General features: G+C 42.7%; 1 long non-coding RNA gene across 2 annotated transcripts; it reads left to right on the forward strand.

Annotated features, from left to right (window-relative positions):
* The first annotated feature begins 807 nt into the window (after positions 1-807).
* Positions 808-19,909, forward strand: LOC142435942 (uncharacterized). Of its 2 annotated transcripts, none has more exons than XR_012781677.1 (4): positions 808-912; positions 1,207-1,250; positions 18,960-19,223; positions 19,592-19,909. It is a non-coding gene; the product is annotated as an uncharacterized LOC142435942 (long non-coding RNA). The 2 variants fall into 2 exon arrangements; XR_012781678.1 differs by having other exon boundaries at positions 19,602-19,909.
* The last annotated feature ends 975 nt before the right edge of the window (positions 19,910-20,884 follow it).

Below are 20,884 nucleotides of genomic sequence, written 5' to 3' on the forward strand. Positions count from 1 at the left end.
GACAGGACGCCTGCAAATTAAAAAAAAATATTCCATGTCAGTCACTTGAAGTCATAACTATCTCCATAGACCCAGGTCGGATATCTGAATCTCTCACCTTGGGGAACTGTCACCAGGCACAGCAGAACACACAGCAATAGCATCTTTAGACCACAGCTCTGTTTCCCAAGAGACCCACAGCCCTGTCTGAAGAGAACTGATAGTTTTCCCACCCCAAGGGTGAAATTGTACCCTAGTGCCTGAAAGATAATTTGCATATGAGGGAGTCCTGTCCTTATAAACAGAAAGTGATAGAGGCCAGGCCCCCCTTTATCTTCTGAGCCCATGGTACGGTAACTGTTTGAACTCATATGTTAAGCAGGGACCCTCAGTTCTTGCTTCAGCCCCATTAACACTTTGGCAGAGTTGGGGGGTTGGGTGTTTCCAGTTTGTTAGGAGGATGCACATCCACACCCAATGTACATGGTTCTATCTCAACCATGTCACCCATGCACTCCCTCTGCAAAGGACCAAATTACTGGTGCCTCAGCCATTGTTATCTGAGTCTTTGCCGCTGGAGTTTCAGCCACAGGTGTGGGCCCTTTGGCGTGGACCGCCTCTCTCCTCTCTGGCTCCTCCCCAAGCCCCGCCCCAAGCCGGCCAGGCCCCGCCCACCCCCTCACCAGGCGCCTGTGCTGGCATCTCAGCAGAAATGGGCGGGGAAAGAGCTGCCTTGAGAGGAAGTGAAGGCAGACCCCTACCCCTCTCTGACCCCGCCAGCTCCTCCCACCCCGGGTCACGCCCAGACAGGGCCGGAAGTGGCGGTGTCTTATTCTGAACTGCAACTCACTGCAAGGATTCCACTGTCGGTACTCTGCTTGGGGTGCCAGAGAAGCGCCCACAGCCTGAGCACCCTGTTGCCGGCGCTCCCAGGTGGGAGGCTCTGGGCTCCGGGACATGTATGTGGGCGGAGGCTATTTTAGTCCAGCTGACTAGGGTGCAAGCGCCCTTTCTCTCCCCCAGGAACCCTGCCAGTGCTTCTCTTGGTGAGAGGTGGGCGGGTGTCCCTAAGGCCAGTCCTATTTCCCCGCTTTCGGATTGGGTGGGGTTCATGGTGGGAGTCCCTGTTGGAGAAAGGGGATCACGGCTGGGGTTTTGGGGTCCGGGTTCCCAGATTTGTTGCTTTGTGAGTTTCCTAACCCCCCTCCCTTGTTTCCTTCCACACAGCGATGCCTGCTCCCCGAGACTCCTTGCACCTCCTCAGCTCAAAGGTGAGCCCCGGGGTCTTGTTCTGCTGACCTCCCTCTGGACCCGATCAGAGTCTGTTCTAGGCACAAGATTTCTTGCTGAGTTCGTGACAGAAACGTCTTCCCTGGCTTTAAAACATTGGTCGCGGCCCTTTTTTTTCTTAACCCCTTGTTTAGAATTCTATCTATATATTACTATGGTTTTTTAAACCATTCCCATTTCCTTTCCTTGGTATTCTTTATTGCTTCTGTTGGGTTCAGTTTGTGAAGCACAGAAGGAGTGGATATCTGGAGATGAAATAACATGCGATGGTTTGTAAGGATGTCTGGGTGGGGTCGGGGTGGGTGGCTGGCGGAGTTGGGGACTAAGAATGAAGGATTGAGGGGACTGAACACTAGAACTGAAAGTGACTAATAAGCCTTTTTAAAGGCGATTGAATCATGGTGGGAAAATAGACAATATGAAATCGATTGTGGTAATGATTTTGCAGTGCTTAAGATGGCTGAACTATGGAATTGTGGGAATTTGTGGGGTATGTGGATTCAGTGCCCCAAAAAGTGTTAAAGAAAAAAAGAAAGTTCTCCATCACAAAAGCAATCTAACTAAACTATGCACAGAAGAATCAAAAAAACAAACTGAAACAAAGAAACAAAAAAAAAAAGTAATGCTAAAGTACTTGACTTCTATTTTGGGGATGAAAATGGAAGTGACCCTGAAATGGGCCCTTGGGTTATGAACGTTGTGAGGCTGAAGGACAATTTACTTTACCAGAGTGCAGCGAGAGCTGGCCAGCCTGCCTGCAGGGCAACAGCAGGCGCACAGTTGCCAGGATGTCCCAGGCTTTGATGGTGGAGCAGTTTGGAATGTGCCAGTTGAGATGCCTGGTAGGCGATGAGCCCACAGTTGTCGATCAACGAGTGCACGATGTCCATGGCCCTGAATGAGATGCTGAAGTCCAAGGGGACTTACTGGAGCACCTTGTGCACATACACAAGAGTAAGCCTCTGCTGCTGCACTGGCATTTCTTACAGTGCTCCCTCTGAGCCTTAGCTAGAGTCTCCATGGACTTATCAGGGTCAAGTGGGTTGTTTGACTGGGACAGTACACCTGGCAAAGGTAATGTAGGTGTCTTAAGGTGAGCTGAGGGAGGACAGAAACCTCCCCTGGAGCAGAAGGGCTAAAGCTTGCTGGATCTTGATTTTCAGGAATATAGACTGTGAAAGCAGGACCTCCAGATTCCTCTGACCTTTTGGGTTTTCAGCAGGAATTGCTGGAAAAGTTACCACAGGGATAACTGGCTTGTGGTGGCTAAGTGTTCATAGTGATGTCACTTTTTAATCCTTCAATGTTGGAATGATTTGATCTGATCTCCCCTGTAAGATGGGGGTGGAGAGAGAAGGGCTGGGTTAGAGGAGAGAGGAGGGAGGACAGAGGAGCGGAAGGAGGAGAAAGAGAGAGATTGGAGCAGCTTCCACACACCCTGATGGCCCCTAATCTGGATTCCCAGGCTGCCCCCTGCCAGACAAGGTGGGTATACCAGCCACTGAGTGGGGACTTAATTGTTTTTCTAGACACTACGTAGGTGGTCGACTGGTAGATCCTATTAGGAAAACACGTTGGAGATGCTCACATTGTGCACTGTGTGTCAGCATGCCAGTTGGATCCCTGGCCCACTGTCAGCGCTCTCCAACCCTGGGGTCCCCAGGCTCTCCCTCCTGTTCTCACAAACTTTTAAATAGTTGAGTTGGATTCCATTTTAGTTTCTTAGATCTTATCATTGTTTCAAAATGTTTCACAAAATGTCTATTTTCAATTCTATTATTTTACTTACATGATTTTTGTGTGTACATATGTGCATGTGTGTGTACCATGCACACGTTTTTGTAGTATCCTTTTGGATCACCACTAAGGAGGTCGACCAGTAGTCTTGTTCGGAAATATGTGTGCTACCTGCCAAGTGCGTATATAAATCCGCTATTCCTGTTTGTGCCCATTTTAGCCCTGCAGCCGGGCTGGCCAGCTCACTATTCGCTAGCAAACAGCATCACCTCCTCCTCCTCTTGTGTTTTAGGAGGGTATCGGTGTGTTGGAAAGATAGTCAGCATCTTAATATATAAGAGTTAATAGTTTGGGAGTTGGAGATTAGCAGTTAATCACTAGGGATTTAAGTACCAAATTATTTTTGAGTGTTGAAATGTAGCCTACAACTTTTTTACATTTACTAGCTATAGCATTTATCACCTATTTGGCATCTTTTTATATGAAATCATCAATTTATGATGAAGAAGGAATTTTCATTTGTTTCTGGAAGTTTTTCTTCCTTTTATTAATTCTTTTTTTCTGATTAATCTAGCTAGTACAATTTTTAATATGAGTGGTGGAAATGGACACGTATGTTTATGCTGATTCTGAGGTAGTGTGAATTTTTTCCTCTTCTACATGTGAAATTTGCAGTTTTTTTCATGAATGTGTATTAGCATATTGGATTTGACCTATTTCATGTTAGATTTGTAGTTGTTTTTAACGTGAAAAGCTTTTGACTTTGTTTAGTAAGTATTCTGTGTCTATTTAGATAATTGACTTTCCCCCCCATCAGTAGACATATCTGAGTGTTTATTTTCTTGTGTTAATTCAGTTCTGGGATGAATTAGAATTAATCATGATACATACTTATTTTAATATATTATCTGTCTCAGTTTCCTGCTTTTAATGTAACTTTTTCATTCAGATCCCTTATCAACACTGGTCTACAGTTTTCTTAAAGTATCATTATCTGACATTGGTCTCAGGTTACTTCTGGTCTCAGAGATGGTGTTACTAAGTACTCTCTCAAAACTATTGTTATGTTGGAACCCAATAAGTTGAACTTAAACAACAAAACAGTAAAAAAAAAAGTGTTTATTCATCTTTTGTGAATACTCTGCCAAAATTTTTAGTTTTCATGTATCATACAGTTAGGCTGGAAGTTTCTCATGACATTTTATTTTGATTCAATTGATTATAGACCTTCTAAACATACTGAAATCCAGTGAGTTAACTATTGTCAGTCTCTTGCTCTGCTAGATCTCTGATCTTCCAGCTGAACCCTCAGTGTACAGGACTACATGATTCACAGTTTCCTTGAAAGACAAATAGCTACTCAAAACTTAGTGACTTTGGTGTATGTGCTTGGCTGGGGAGCCAATGGGGCGAAGCTACCATCTGTGGGATTATGACTGAACGCCTCTAAGTCAGAATCCCGCCCAGGAGGAACGATAGGGCAGCGCCGCGGAGCCTCGGTTGGCCTCGGATAGCTGGTGCTCTGCCGTCCCCGCCGGCAGGCGGGCCACGAGCGCATCCGCCTCGGCGGGCCACGCGCTTGCCCCCGCTGTGCTTCGGAACCGGGGTCTGGTACAGAGTGCCCCACGTCCCGGGAAACGGGTCGCGGCCTGAAAGGCGGCCGCCCCCTCGCCCGTCACGCACCGCACGTTCGTGGGGAGCCTGGTGCTAAACCATTCGTAGACGACCTGCTTCTGGGTCGGGGTTTTGTACATAGCAGAGCAGCTCCCTCGCTGCGATCTATTGAAAGTCAGCCCTCCACACAAGGGTTTGTAAAAAAAAAAAAAAAAAAAAAACTTAGTGACTGTGCTGCCCTTAGACTAGAGCTCATGTTTGTGAAAATACTCTGCCATCTGGCATGCTGTGAGGCCCTTAGAGAACTGCCTTCAGCTCACCAAAAGAATGGATTAATGAGGGGTAGGAATGCCTCAGTGATTTCGTTGTCACCTTGTTTGTTCCAATATTATTAACTGAAGAAACCTCTTCCCTTTTTTAATGAGAGAAATAATACCTTATGTAAACACACACTAATGTCTTTGTGTTTGTGCTGGATGCATATTTGTGGATTCTGAGACTGTTATGTCAGCTGTCATTGAGTCAATTCGATTTCACAGGGACCCATTGCACAACAACAAAGCACTGCACTCTCCTGTGCCATCCTCACAATTGAGGATGAATGTATGTTTTTTAAAATTTAATTAATTAATTTATTTTAACTCATTTTATTAGGGGCTTATACAGCTTGTATTACAATCCATGCATACATCCATTGTGTTAAGCACATTTGTACATATGTTGCTATCAATTGTTTTTAAAAAATTTTCTTTATACTTGAGCCCTTGGTATCAGCTCCTCGTTTTTTTCCTCCCTCATGAAGCCATGATAATTTATGTTTTTATTGCTTTTTCGTGTCTTATATTGACCGATGTCTCCCTTCCACCCCTTTTCTGTTGTCCATTCCTGAGAAGGAGTTATATGTAGATCATTGTGTTTATTTCCTCCTTCACCCCCCACCTACTACTTACCCCCCTGGTATTGCTACTCTGATTATCGGTCCTGCTGGGTTTTATCTGCCCTTGATTCCCTGTGTTTCTAGCTCTTATCGGTAACCATGTGCTTTCTCTAGTCTAGCCAGAATTGTATGGTAGGTTTGGGTTCATGATAGTGGGGCGGGGAGGGGGGGGTGGGGGGGAGAGGGAGCACTAAAGATGTAGAGAAAAGTTGTATGTTTCATTGGTGCTATACTGCACCCTAACTGGCTCTTCTCATCCTTTCACCTTTTCTGATAGGTTGGTTTATTGTGCCAACTTGGGCAATAGGAACATTGTATTAATAATGTTGCAGTTTGATTGGAGGGCAAATAGATAAATGGCTAGGCAAATCCTGCCTCTCTCTCTCTCTCTCTCTCTCTCTTGCTCCCTTCTGATCAGATCAGGGTGTGCCTGCTAGTTCTCTGCCCCAACTTGTGAGCTACACTAACAGTGGGACTGCCAACCTGTGGATCATGTCGCTAGAACTTGAGATTCCTTCGAGAAGTGGTTCATCATGTTGCTGGTTTATACATCACTTGAGCTTGGGACTGTTGGATCCTATTGTCTTGCTGACTGTTGATGACCTGACCTTCTGTTTGCTTCCTGTGTCCACACTGCCTGCATTGCCCTACATAAGACTCACCTGTCTGCTTCCTTGACCTTGGACCCAGGGGCTCTCATGAGTTGAAGGATTTCCAGTATATTAAATGTTTCATGGAAGTGAGATGAACTGAGCACTTTGTACAGCTGTGTGGACTAATTAGCTGCTATATTCTTTTGTGCTTTATATGTCTATCCATTATATATAATACATAATAATATATAATGATTATATATATTATATAGAATGATTTTATATATCATGATTATATATAATATATATAATAGATGTATACAGCACATAAATATATATACATATATATGTATATATATTTACAAGTGTCCTGGTTTAGTTTATAAAATACCCTTCTGTAAGGGGGTGTCCACTTGCCTACAGATGGACTGTATGTCTCATTCCATACTCCCCCTCTTTGACATTGATAGGATTTTTTGTTTTGTGTCTCTGATGCCTGATCCCTGATCCTATTGATACCTCATGATCACACGGGTTTGTGTGCTTCTTCCATGTGGAGTTTGTTGCTTCTCAGCTAGATGACCTTTGGGACCCCAGATGCAATTATTTTGATAGGCAGACAGCATCAACTTTCTGCACCATTTTGTCTTAATTGATTGTGTCAGGAAGCTGAGCATCACAGAATGCCAGGTTATTAGAGCAAAGTCTCCTTTCATTGAGGGAGTACTGGAATAGAGGTCCAATGTCCGTCTGCTACCTTAATACTTAACATTTAAATATATGTACATAGATTTATTTCCATTTCATCATATATATTTAAATATGCAAATGACTGTATTTAGAAATTTATAAATGCCCTTTGTCTCCTAGTACTTTCCTCTATTTCCTTTTACTTTCCTCTTGTCCCACTATCATGTTTGGCATTCATCAGTTTTCAGTAATTCCTCTCATTACATTGCCCTTGATCACGCCCTACCAGGCATCCCAGAGTATCTTCGACATCGATTTTAGGATTTTAGATTACTTGTGTCCTTGACCCCAGGTTAACAACCACTTCCTTTCCCCCGCTTCCCCGTCTCCTGTATCCCCCCCCAGAACCATCAGCCCCATTGTTTTCTCCTCTGGTGTGTTTATCTTGCCTATCTTATCTAGATAGACATGCAAAGACAATAGTAAGCACAAACACAAGACAGAGCAAAACAAACAAAAAACAACTATTGGAGAAAAAGAGAAAAGACTAGAAATTGTCCCAGGTTTGTTTTTTGACCATTAGGAGTATTTTACTATCGGTTGAGTTTGATGTGGTACCATGCCTTGGCCACACACTCTATTTTTTAATTTCCCGGGCACTTCATTGCTTTGCTCCCCTTGCTGCTCTGTTGCATGCCCTTAGCATTTTGCCCCAGTGTGGTGGAGTCAGATCGAGCACATTTCCCACACTGTGCCACTAGTGTTGTCCCTCATAGTGCTATGGGTCATTGAGGGATGTTGTGTCTTGTGGTGTGGCTGGGCCTATGGTCCTCTCTGTGCATTGGCCAATTTGAGCAAGAATATCATGCTTGGGGTTTGGTGGGCCGTGATGTGAGGGTGAACAAATTGTCGCAGTCACTTTGTTAATCCATTTAGTAGAGGGATTCATGTTTTTCACTGCCCTTCGTCTTTTGCAAACAGAATATCCTTTTCAAGGAATGATGTTTTCTGATAATATGTCCAAAGTATATAATATGAACTCTCACCATCCTTACCTCTAAGTAGCACTCTGTCATTACTTCTTCCAAGACAGACTTGTTTGTCCTTTGCCTGTCCATGGTAAGTGAGATATTCTTGACCAGAACCACAATTCTAATGCATTCATTGTTCCTCAGCCTTCCTTTGTCCATCTTTCAAATGCACATGAAATCAATTGACAATAGCATGTTTTGGTCAGGTGAACCGAGTCCTCGAGGTAATATCTTTTCCTTTCAATACTCTAAAGAGGCATAGTTCAGCAGATTTAGCTAATACAGTGTAACTATTGATCTCTTGACTATTATTTTCAGTATTCAGGGTTTTTGTTTGGTCTTTTTTCCATAAGCTAACCAATTTTCTGGAAGGAGTTAAAATTTACTCAAGCTTTAGATTAAGAATTTTGATAAATGAGAGGCTGTCAGAGCCAGCCGACTAGTCAAACAGTCCTGAAAGGGGGAGTGATGATTAAGGAAAAAGGAGAGACAAAAAGTATTGGGAGGGCAACAGGGAATACTGAAGCCTGGAGTTTATTTTACATATTTTTTTATCCATGCAGATACAACCGGGGTTAATTATCTCATTGTTAAGCAACTACATTTGATACATTTGCATACTTCCTTGTTCTTGTTTTTAAGTGTCTATTCTAAACATAAAGTCGCAGAAGAAATCACACAATGATACATAGGTCATGAGAATTCTGTCCTTTCAAGGCTGAGTCTTAATGGCCTTCAACATCTCCCCCTTTTCTATTTACTGAAGGTGTCTTTACTCAAAATGTCGGCAACTGACTGTGCCTGTCTTAGGTTGTGGAGTCCTCAAATCACCCTTACCTGTCATCAGTCACAGTCCTGTTGGTGACTATGACCCGTGTTAGTTTGGGAAACTCAGACTCCATCTTACGCGTCTCTGACTAACCAGCCTCCGTCTTACACCCCTGTTTGGGGAGGGGGCAAAGTGCACAGGTGTACTTCATGAAGCTTTGTTCTTAAGTCCAATAATTCAACCATAACCCTGTGCAGTATCATAGGGAGTATGCATGAGATCAACAATACACACACTCCCGCTCTGACTAGAGACATAAGCATGTGAGGTAGGCCTCTGAGATTTCCTAATGAAGGGAAAGCAACTCAAAAGTGCTGGAGCCAATCCTCAGCAAGTTTAGCGGCATCAAAATCAAGAGACTTAGCATATTTTATGGCTAATATTTTTTGATGGAGTTGTAATAAATCTAAAGACTCATTAGTATTGTGCTATGTACCTTGAAGATGGTTCTTCACTTTAATCCAGCTATACTGACTGTTATTGTACTATTTAGGTGTAACACAGATCCATGTACGTACAGCATGGCACTGTAGACTAGACCTGGCCTTAAGCCCTTGCACCTCATCTCCTAAATACATGACCATGTCATAAAGAGCATTTACTTTTTGTTCTAACTTCCTGTCTATATCTTCTTGAGTTCCCAACACAGTAGTCACATTTTTGGATAATTCATTTACACAGTGGGCAGTTTGTATGATTTGTGAAAGTACAATTGCTGCAGTAGTAGCAGTAGCACCTAAACTTAGTATATGTAAAATACTTGCTATAAGCAAACCTACAAAGCACATGGGTCTGGTTAATGCTTTTCAATCTCTTCTAATACCTGTAACCCTCTTTCTGAACACCAAGCCCCAGTAATATTCACTGGTAGCATAACAAAAGAAGATTGATACAAAATGGCGATGATAATATCTTCAGGGGACCAGGTAATAAAAGTAGACAAATTACAATTATTACAAGACATGTTAAACTTAGAATCATCATGATCTATAGTAATATTCCCTGCCAAAAGTACATAAGGCGATGGTACTCAGGCAGTAACGTTTCCCTGCGGTCTGGAGGAAGGGCCCATAAGCTTCGTGTCCACTAAAGCAGCCCCTATTTTCCACCATTGAATTTGTGGAAAACCCGAGTCTGACCACCAAAGTCCTACAGACAGCCCCCTTTCCCATTCAGCAGTGTTTTTTTTTAGTATTGTCCTGGTTGCGAGACCAAGCTATGATATATAATTCCTTTGAGATATTATACCTGATGGGCTTGTCCGTGAGACACAATCTCTACAATATGCTTTTATTCTTTTGAGTCTCTAGTCCACAAGGGGAAAAAGACTGCGGAGTGGGTGAGATTACATTTCCTTCACTTTGTACAGGGAGGGCATGAGTCATTAACTCACACCTTGATTTCCGGACCTTCCCAGACAGGAGGATGTAAGAAGGGTAAATCAGGAACAGAAGCCTATACTGCTCACTGAGCAATGTCCTCAGAAACACACCGAGGCAAATTACCATCCGCATGGTTTGCAAACCGCACCAACTCTTCAGGCAGCCACCGTGCTCCATCAGCATCCTGCGTAAAAACACAAACATGCCCTCGTCCCCATATTAATACCGGTTCGGGGCCAACCCTTGAGGCAAAACAAGCCAATGAGATCTCTTCATAGGCTCTTTGAAGTTGGTGGAAGGGACGCTAAAGGCAAATCTTTTACAATCATTTGGATCCAAGGGCATGGTATAAAAACAATCTTTTAAATCTAAAATGATCTCATATGTATTGGCTGGAATAGCAGAGGGGGAAGGGAGCCCAGCCTGCAGGGCTCCCATAAGTTCCATAGTATTATTAACCCTCCTTTACTGTTTTTCCTTACAAAGCAGCTGCTGTCGCAAGCCCCTGAGTAAAGAAAGGTCCAATGTCCGAGCATAGTCTGATATATTCGGACATGTTGCCCTTTTTTCTAAAAGGTCTCAGCACTGCCTGGCATTTTCAAAAGCCAATTGTTTCCATTCTGTGAGGGCAAGTACCGCGATGGAAAGTGTATCTAATAAAGATTGAGTAAAAGGGTACTCGGGACATATTGGTCACAAGCAACCTTGAATTCTTTTAGCTGTTTGAAAGGAATAGGAGTATGATCTCTCATCAGATTACCCTGGGCATCCTGTCACTCAGTTACAGGGAACTGCATACTGAACTCCCCTATAGCCTCTCCTTGTTTTGCTGCATGTGCGGCAGCACTAAGCATAGATCCTTTCCTGGAGCCCCAGTCACAACCAGTGCTGCAACTGGCAAGTCTTCTAGAAAAGGATTCCTTTCACTGAATGCACTCTGAAGCCTCTGAAATACCTTGGCCCCATTAAGTTTTGGCACCCATTCATGGGACTCTATCTCAGAGTGCTTTTCTATTAACTTGACTTGCATTTCCCTCATCTTTGCTGCTAATGATGCATAAACTTCCTCCCAGCCTACCACCTTTGTTTAATCTGGGCAGGACTTCTGAGTATCTTGCACCAGGTTTTGATTCTCAGGTTGAAGTGCCTCGGAGGCAGCGAAAATACCCAAATCCTCATCATGATAATGTGCCACCTTGTCCTCTAAGGGCTCCCCATCGCCTGGGTCAAGGGGTTCCTCATCCTTGCTTTCAAAGCCCTCCAGTTAACTTTTCAGTGACTTCAGTGGTTGAGGAGGAGGCAGAGGCGCAGAAGGAAGTTTACTTTCACTTTTGTTTGAGCATGCAAATTGGTGTTCAGGCTGGAGTCCCTCATGCCTGTGGTACAGGCTATCCCTAACTAAATCCCATAAGCTAAACGTGTCTATGGGAACCTTCTATGTCCATTAGTGGTGTAGTGATCTTTTAACCATTTCCCTACTTTTTGCCAAGTTTCAATATTTACAGTCCCTTCCTCAGGAAACCAAGGACATACCTTAACCACAAAATCTAAAAACTTCTCTATTCTTTGGTAGCTTACTTTTGCTCCTCTAGCTTTTAACATATCTTGAAAAATATTTACAAAAATCTGTTTGCTATTTCCTTGCCCCATTTTTCTCCCAATAGCTACTCACGTCACCACCAATCTCTTTGTGTACACCTTTGTAATCCACGGTGTCCTTCACTTTGTCCCCCGTTTTCAGTGTCCCTGGTTTGGGCGCCACTCTTGTCCAAGCCAGCCAATGAGTTGAACAGTCCTGAAAGAGGGAGTGAGACAGAATTTATTGGGAGGGCAATAGTGAATACTGAAGCCTCGCGTTTATTTTTCATACTCCTTTTAACCATGCAGAAACAACCTGGGGTTAATTATCTCATTGTTAAGCAAGCATATTTGGTACACATAGCAACTCTTGTGACCTATTTTCCCAGAGCTTGCACACGTTCTTGTTCTTAACAGTCTGTTCTAAATGTAAACTCACAGAAGAAATCAGCAAACAGTGACACATAGGTCTTGAGACTTCTCAGCCGTTTCAAGGCTGAGTCTTTATGGCCTTCAACAAGGGTCCTAGAATCCAACCTTGTTCTTCAACCTGCCTGCCCCAGAGCTCTGAAATTGGAACCTGGACTTATAACATAGGGGGATGGTGAGCCTTATATTCCACATATGCATGATGAGTGGGTAGGAGAAATTTTATGAAATGTGTATTTCTCTAGTAGGCTGATTTGCAGATTAGTTTTATAGGGGCACTAACCTACACCTCTGTCAGATAACTGCCACTTCACACCTCCTTGCCTTAGAAACTCACTGGTGCTTGCAAAAGGCCAATGGTAATGATATCCAAGTAGCCACTCAGGCTAATGCCTCCCCACTTGATCGCAGCACAGCCTCTTCCCTCCACACTCATTTTGTCTTCCTACCCCTTCATATTTTACAAGCTCATGCCCACACACTAGCTATCCACCCTCTTCCTAGAAGCCCAAGTCTATGGATGGGACATCCTAGAATACAAGTGAATAAGCCCTTTCCAACAGTTTGTGTTGTTTGTCATCAGTTGAACATTATTTAGAGAGCTTGAACCTCATGCTCTGGGCAAAGATGACGGAAGATAAGTTATCTCTTTCCTTGATCCATCTCATTTACCTTCAAGCTTCAGCCGTCACCTTGGCTCTTGGCATTACCCATTTACCTACAACTAGGCATTCTTTGAGTATAGCATGCATCCTTTTACAAAGGCTTTATCATTGCCATCTGTAAACACAAGAGCTGCAGAGAGGAGAAAATAAGCATCCCCCTTGGCCTGTTTCCTAGTTAAGGCTGTCTCTGCATTGACCAGCTCACCTCTAGGATTTGCTGTTCATGTCCCTCTGTCTCTTATTGTCCACTTCAAAAAGAAGTTTCACTGATTAGCACACTCTGCTGTGCATATTACTATGGGCCTCTAATGGATTCCCCCAGCCTAAGTCATTTCTTAACACTCAGTAGATTATTCAAGGAGATGCGAGTTCATAAAGTTTGATGAAGAGCCCAGATGAGTTGGAGTGAACACACACTAGCAGGAAACTCACAAAATGACATTTGTATTCTAACAGTCATATTAACATACACATGCATATTGTGAACAAATTAGCACATCTACTACAACTAACAAATCTTCATATAATACCCTCAGATTAATAAATACACATGCATTTACTTAAGAAAAACCACAAAGACACACTAAAATATACTAGAATTATAATAATAAAATAAATGCAGAACAGACTACAAGTTCTGTCACATTGTATAACATCTTAAGGCAATGTGCTAGCACACACAAAACACACACAAAAGCACACACAAAAAATAAAGTGCATACAAAAACATACACTGAGCTACAAGAATGTGGAGGTCTGTGGTAGGGACATTTTCTCTGCAGGTAGAGGAAATAGGTACCTAATTTAACTAATCCTTCTTAGGCTCCTCTACATTTCTCCCCTGAGGGCCCCTTTTATCTGTGGGCTTTCAGTGACCCCTGAGCCCAGCCATATCCCTGTATTGGTGTTTGTGTCTGGGTTCCCACAACCTTTCCCTCTGTGTGTCCGACTCAGAAATACACGATCGTAACTACAGCAGTCACACTGCTAATTGAGGGAAAATCAGTTCCTGGTCATGTCTCTAGAGAAGGATATTCTGCTCTCAATAATATGTGGAGGCATAGCCACCCACAGAACTTGAAGGGAACCTGTGGGTGCCCTGTGCAGAATAGGACGTGTATAGCCCATGCACAAGGGGACATAGGGCACGAAGGGAGGTGAGTTCTGTGGAGGTACCTTGAGACTAAGCATAAAATGTGTCTTGTCTCCCTTTTCCCACTCTTGTATCAATATTCACAACTACTGAATTAAACAAACAGCCTTTGGAGAAAAAAAAAAAACGGACTCTAAAATCAGTCTGTGGTGGACAAGGGCAGACAGGAGCTGTGAATTAATAAAATGAATGAACTCAGAGAAGAAAGTCTCCAATTGGATGAATGGAGACAGGCGACTTGATATAGGATTGGGCTACTGGTGATAAGTTCTTGTAATATGTTGTCTGGAAAAATATATATACACACAAGCTAATAAAGTGAGATCCTTTGCACAGCAGGGACTGTTGTCCCAGGGAAGGAGGGAATACAGGAGGGGTATTGAATGCAAGGCATAAAGAGCTTGATGAAGCAGATGATGTGAACAGAATTCATCCTAGATGTAGGAATTACCAATTATATGGGAAATGTGGCGCGATTCAAGGGGAAAACGAAACAGAAACTAAGTTCAAAATCATCCTATCGTCACAGGGAGATTGGGTGAGTGTTTGAGAAAGATGTGAGGAGATGCACTGATTCCCTGAGGGATACCAAGAAGGAGAAGAATCCCCAGACACAACAGGAAGCCAGTGGTGAAGCTCCATCTGCACCTGCTCCTCGGTCTGAGACCTGTGCTCTGGGTCCCGAGGGCCCCTGCAGCCTAACCTCTTCCACTAGAGTACATTCGTGTCTTGGTTAACTCTGACTTCCCCTAACTGTATGCGTTGGTCTGGGTAGATTAGAGAAACAAATCCATAGACACACGCATATTGTGTATAAGAGATTTAATATAAAGGGCAATTGTACATTAAGAAAGCATCTCAACCCCAGTTAGGTCCAAGCCTATAAGTCCATAATTTGCATATATGTCGGATACCAATGTATAAATTCCTCTTCAGACTTATGAAGTACATGCAATGATCCAGAATGCAAGATGATCACAGGAAAGTGGGCAGAAAGTCTTTGGATCGAGTGGCATTGTAAGTTTCTCAGTGCTGACGGGGGCTCTACATGGATTCTCCAGCACCCAGGGCTTCATGAGGTAGATCCACATGGCTTCTACTCAGGGATGTCTCACAGGGGGTCACCCTTGTCAGTAGGGTGTCTCCCAGGGATTAGAAAGAGTGTCTTCCCCTCAAAGATGGAATATGGGATTTCCCAGAATTCTCAGGAGATCGAGATGCCCACACATAGGCGTCATTGGCTATGATCCAATTGACAGACTCCAACCCTTCCCTCTTTATCCTCTCAAGTCCCAAATTTACACCAGATTATATAACTACCACACTGTTGAGTCTTTTGCACAGAATTACAGAGCTATGTCCTCGAATTTCAGATTGTCCATTTGAAGTTATAGTATATCTTACTATTGTCTCTGGAGATGGTAAATTGGCCCTTCAGAGAATCTATGTGGCTTTTCCTACCAACACTATTAATGTATGAAACCCACTTCCGCCCATTCTCTTGGCCTAGGCAGACCCTCTGTGTATTATACACACAGACAGTGAATGCAGAGACAGCAGGGGAGAGTCTCAGAGAAGCCTCAGGCTGCCTAAAGTCTCCCTCAGATTCCATAGCTCCACCTCACACTGGACACCTGTAAACACACCGACATCCTGATGATGAAAATCATAACATATTCACTGCCTCTCACTCACGCCCCCTCATACACACTTTATCTGCATCAAAGCACCATTTGAAATTCCAAAAAGGAAAATTGAGCTCAATACAGATTCCATGGTGACTTGATGTGTTCAGTCCTGAATGTTGGCACCTGGGAATTCCAGAGTTGGAGCACCTCTCCAAGAACTTCAGAGTTGGGACTTGGATGGTTTTCATCAGCAGGGGAGATGTCTATTTGCATACCTTTTGCCTATATAGTCATAAGTAATGTTGAATGACTTCTAAGAGAGTCACTCCAAGAGTAGCTAAGGATGTTCTAGATATCTTGGAGAGCTCTGCGTGTGGAGTTCATTATGCGATGGGCTGCTAAATGCAAGGTCAATCATTTTAAATCTCCAATGGCTGTGCAGGGGAAAGAATGCTCTCCACACCCATGAAGGTTTACAGACGCAGAAGCCTAGAAGGGCAGTCCTATTCTATCCTATAGGGTTGTTATGAGAAAGAATTGACTTAATGGAAATGTCAACCTACAGTTAGAGACACTTCCTTGAAATGTGCCCACCTCCTCCCCACCCCTTTGTGTGGTGCTTATTCTTTTCTTGATGCAGTTAAATATTCCCCGTAGAAATATATATTTAATCTGACACAAGCTTCCCTTGTCTAATTCTGTTTTAAATTATCTTTTGGAAAGGAAATTCATATGCTAAAAGTAAAACCCTCATCATCACCTTCTAGACCTTCCCTAATTGTCCACTAGAGCTGAATATGACAGTGGCTCTTGAGTTTTGCTCCTTCCCTGCAGGTTTGTCTTGCCTTAATCAAGCTTGCCTTCCCTTCACAAATCTTTTGCACACCAAGAATTTTAAGGTATCAAGTTACACTTAGATGTTCTTTAAATGCTGAAGATCTCTACATCTCCCAGAGAAGCCAATGCTGTTCGTGAATTTGCATAACACATCAGGACGTTTCCAGGGCATCTTCCTAAAACTAGAGGAAGTCTCCCATGGTTAAGGAGTTGATTTTGTTCTCCAAATCTAGGTATTATGCTTTACAATACTAATGCTTTCTTTTTTATTAAATACTTTTATTGGGGGCTCTTATGGCTCATATCACCATCCATGCATTCGTCCATTGTCAAGCTCATTTGTACATATGCTGCCATCATCATGTTGGAAGTGTTTGCTTTCTACCTGAGCCCTTGATATCAGCTCCTCATTTCCCCCCTCCCTCTCCCACTCTTCTTCCTTCATGAACCTTGATAAATTTTTATTTTACATTTTCCACTGTCTCCCTTCACCCATTTTTCCATTGTTTGTCCCACTGGGAGGGAGGCATATGTCAGTCCTTGTGATTGATGCCCCCTTTCTACTCCCATCTTCCCATTATCCTCTTGGTATCTCTATTCTCATTATTGGCCCTGAGGGTTTTATCTGTCCTGGATTCCTTTTGTTGTGAGATCTTAGCTGTAGAAGTGTACGTGCTCTGGTCTAGTCAGATTTGTAAGGTAGAATTGAGGTCATGATAGTGGGGGGAGAAGCATTAAAGAACTAGAGGAAAGTTGTCTGTTTCATTGGTGCTGTAGTACACTCTGACTGACTCTTCTCTTTCTTGTGACCCATATGTAAGGGGATTTCCAATTGTCTATAGATGGGCTTTGGGTCTCCACTGCACACACTTCTTCATTCACATGGATATGATTAAAAAAATTTTTTTTTGTTCTGGGTCTTTGATGCCTGATACATGATCACATGGACACTTCATGATCACACAGACTGGTGTGCTTCTTCCATTTTTGCTTCTCAACTACATGTCTGTTTGTTTATCTTCAAGCCAGTAAGACCAGAGCCACTATATCTTTTGATAGCAATGAACCATCAGCTTTCTTCACCACATTTGCTTATGCACCCAATTTGTCGACCGCCATCGTGTTGGGAAAGTGAGCATCACAGAATGCAGGGTTTTAGAACAAAGTGTTCTTACATTTGGGGAGTATTTGAGTTGAGGTCCAGTTTCCATCTTCAACCTTAATACCTAACATATCTATTTCCCTGCCATTACATATAAATATATTTACATAGGTATATGCCTATATTTAGACCTCTGTAAATGCCCTTTGCTTTCTAATTTTTCCTCCATTTCCTTTTACTTTCCTCTTGTCCCACTAACATGTTCAGTCTTAATTTGAGTTTCAGTAATTCCTCGCTCTGACTTTGCCCTCGATTAATCCCCACTAGGCATCCTATGCTTTCTCTCGAACGATTTTAGTTCATTTGTTGTTAACTTGACCTTGGGTTGGTTGATCCCCTCACCCCCACCTTCTATTCTCCCACCTCTCCTTCTCCCATGTCCCCCCGGGACCACTGGTCCTGTTTTTCCTTCTCTGAATTGTTTATCCAGTCTTCTATCTAGATTGACATGCAGAGACATTAATAAGAACAAAAACAAGGCAAAGCCAAACAAAACAACAGAGGAAGACAAAACCAACCGAACAAACAGAAATAACAACAAAAAGATAGCCAGTGACAAAACAAGAAATGCATATAAATCGTTGCAGGCTGGTTTTTGACTTTTAGGAATGCTTTCAAGTCGAGTCTGAAGGGGTGCTGTGTCACACTGTCCCCAACATCTAATTTTGGCATTCCCCGGGGACTTCATTGCTTTGCTTCCCTTGCTGTTGCATGCCCTTAGTATTTTGCCCCAATGTGATGGGGTCTGATCAGACACAAGTCCCACCCTGAGTCTCCAGTGTTGTCCCCCATAGTGATATGGTTCAGTTAGGGACATCATGTCTTGTGGTGTGACTGGCCCTATGATCCTCACTGTGCCTTATCTGCTATGAGCAGTAATATCGTCCTTGGGGATTAGTGGGTCAGGATGTGTTCTTCTCACACTCCTACCCTCTTCGCTTCTCCCGTGTGCTCTAATCACAGATGCACATGTCCCCAAGCTTCAGCTTCAGTTCTGTTCTCTGAATTGCCTTCTTTAGGTAGGGGTGGGGGGAAGGGAAGGGGGAGAGTCCACATAGTTGGGATTGGGGCAAGCGCCATTATATGATTTCTAATGACTATGAGACATTTTGATGCTTTATTAAGAATCTCAAAATGTCAGTTTCTCCAAGTTTCAAAAATACATGCAACTGTCAATTATTTCAGAAATGGTAAAATCAGGTTTGCTTTTGTTTTCTCTTCACAGGAGATATTTGGGCTGGGATTCACACACATATAGTTTCAACCTACAGTAACTGGTAAAAAAGAATTAGGATGGAGAGTAACTGATTGTGTTGAGAGAAGCACATGGAGGTCAGATTTTAACAGCCTAGAGAGATTATCGGTCCGTCTGGGATTGATTTCAACTTGTCCCAAGTGTGATTTCTTTCTCCCCTGTCTTCTCAGGAAGAACAAGGAATTTTAATTTTTAGGATCTTCCCTTCAGGAAAATAAGAGACATGAGAACTGTAGTTGCTGAAGTGTCCTTGAAGAGGTACTCCACGTGGGTGAACTGAGAAACTCCAGACACAAGAGGAAACAAACTTGGCATCCCCTGCACCTGCTCCTGTGGCAAAGATTGTGTCCCATGTACCCTGAGCTCCCTCTGCTGCCCAGTTAGTGTTGTGATGCTTGAGATGTTTGACCATTTAGCCTTCACTGTGTCTCCTGGTAAGTTTCCTACATTTACATGTCATTGTCCTCAGGTTTCAGATTGTTCAGTTAAAGTACACCCAGCTGGTTGAGCTGTTGTGGTTTCAATGTATCAATATGTGAAAACTGAGTTGTTGCTAAGACTCTCATCACAAGACTTCTTTGCCACCTAACACAGGTTGTGTTTCCCAGAACCTGATAGATCTAGAAACTTGATATCTGCAGACCTGAAAGTTAGACATAGCACTTTGAGACATTGCACATAGCTTTCCCAACTCATGACTGGTCTGTAGCAGCTCTACCTGAACAATCACACCTAGGAATAAAGGGGGGGGGATATAATTTAAAACCATTCTAAGATGAAAATCATTGTTTTTGACATGAAGGTGCTTACAGGGTAGGACATTCATGTCACCAGGAAGAATCCAGAAGGGTGTTACCTCCACAGGCATCTATGATCAACATGGTAAGGATGAAGACCTAAGAAGTCTGACTTTCATTTGTGACTTGGAGCTCTGTTACCATATTTTACTCTAGGTGATTCACGTGTGCTGTGCATGTGGAAGCAGAAGGAGGATGGTTCTGAGTAGGAGCAGCTGAGTAATGGCCTCTAGAGGGAATTTTTCTGACCTTTGTTCTGTGAGGTCAATCTCTACCCTTCATCATTTGCACTCACTATGGACAAACAATTTCTTCCTGAAAACCATGTGTAGATTTGTAGAAATGCAGACAGTTGGCCTGAGGTGTGAGCCATAATGAAGGGAATTCCTGGGGATACTATTATTCTTGGAATGTTTCACTTTCTCTCTGGGCAGCCCAGTTCTACCCTTAGTACAAGGGTACCCGATGAAATGTGCAGGCTGTAGGGTTAAAGTGGGAGGTAAAATGATGAACATTTCTGAGAATTTGCTTCTCTTCAAAACAAAACAAATCACTTTTATTGGCACTTTTCAAGTTATCGTATAATTCAATACCTCAATCATATCAAGAAGAGTTGTACAATCTCTACCACAGTCAATTATGGAACAATTTTCCCCTCCATAATTATTATTCATGTAATATATTTCACATACTTGCAAAAATGTATGTAACAAAACTTTCACCAGTTCAACAACTTCTGCATGTGTAATTCAGTGCCACTGAGTATTCTTTTCATGTTGTACAACCATTATTTTAATCACCCTGCATATTTTTCCACCACCATTAAAATTAATTCACTATCCCCTAAGCAAAAATTCTTCCTCCTTCACACATGGTAACCATAGATCAAGTCCCCCCCCCTTTCTTTTGTAATGTTCCTGATATAACATTCAGATTTCCATACTTAAAACACTTCTAGAAAAGAGTTGTATATCCATTGTCAAATAAGCTTAATACTCACTCGTGCCTCACAGATCCACTAATTACTCCCTAATTCCCCTCCCCCTTCTATATAAACCATTGCCTCAGTTATTGTCTCCATGCATCCACTTCTTTTTTGCTTCCAAACAGGGAGACAATAGCAAAAACAATTAAAAACCCAAAAAAGAAACATAAAGAAAAATAATAATAACATAAAGATACAAATTTAAGTAGAGTATAAAACAGAGAAGGCACCTACTTCTCTTTTCCTGTCCTCCTCTTCATCTGCCTCCTTGGTTGCTGTGGTAGTTGCATAATCTGTTGTCAATTTGAGACTT

This window comes from Tenrec ecaudatus, assembly GCF_050624435.1.
Source record: "Tenrec ecaudatus isolate mTenEca1 chromosome 14 unlocalized genomic scaffold, mTenEca1.hap1 SUPER_14_unloc_8, whole genome shotgun sequence".
NCBI lineage: Eukaryota > Metazoa > Chordata > Mammalia > Afrosoricida > Tenrecidae > Tenrec > Tenrec ecaudatus.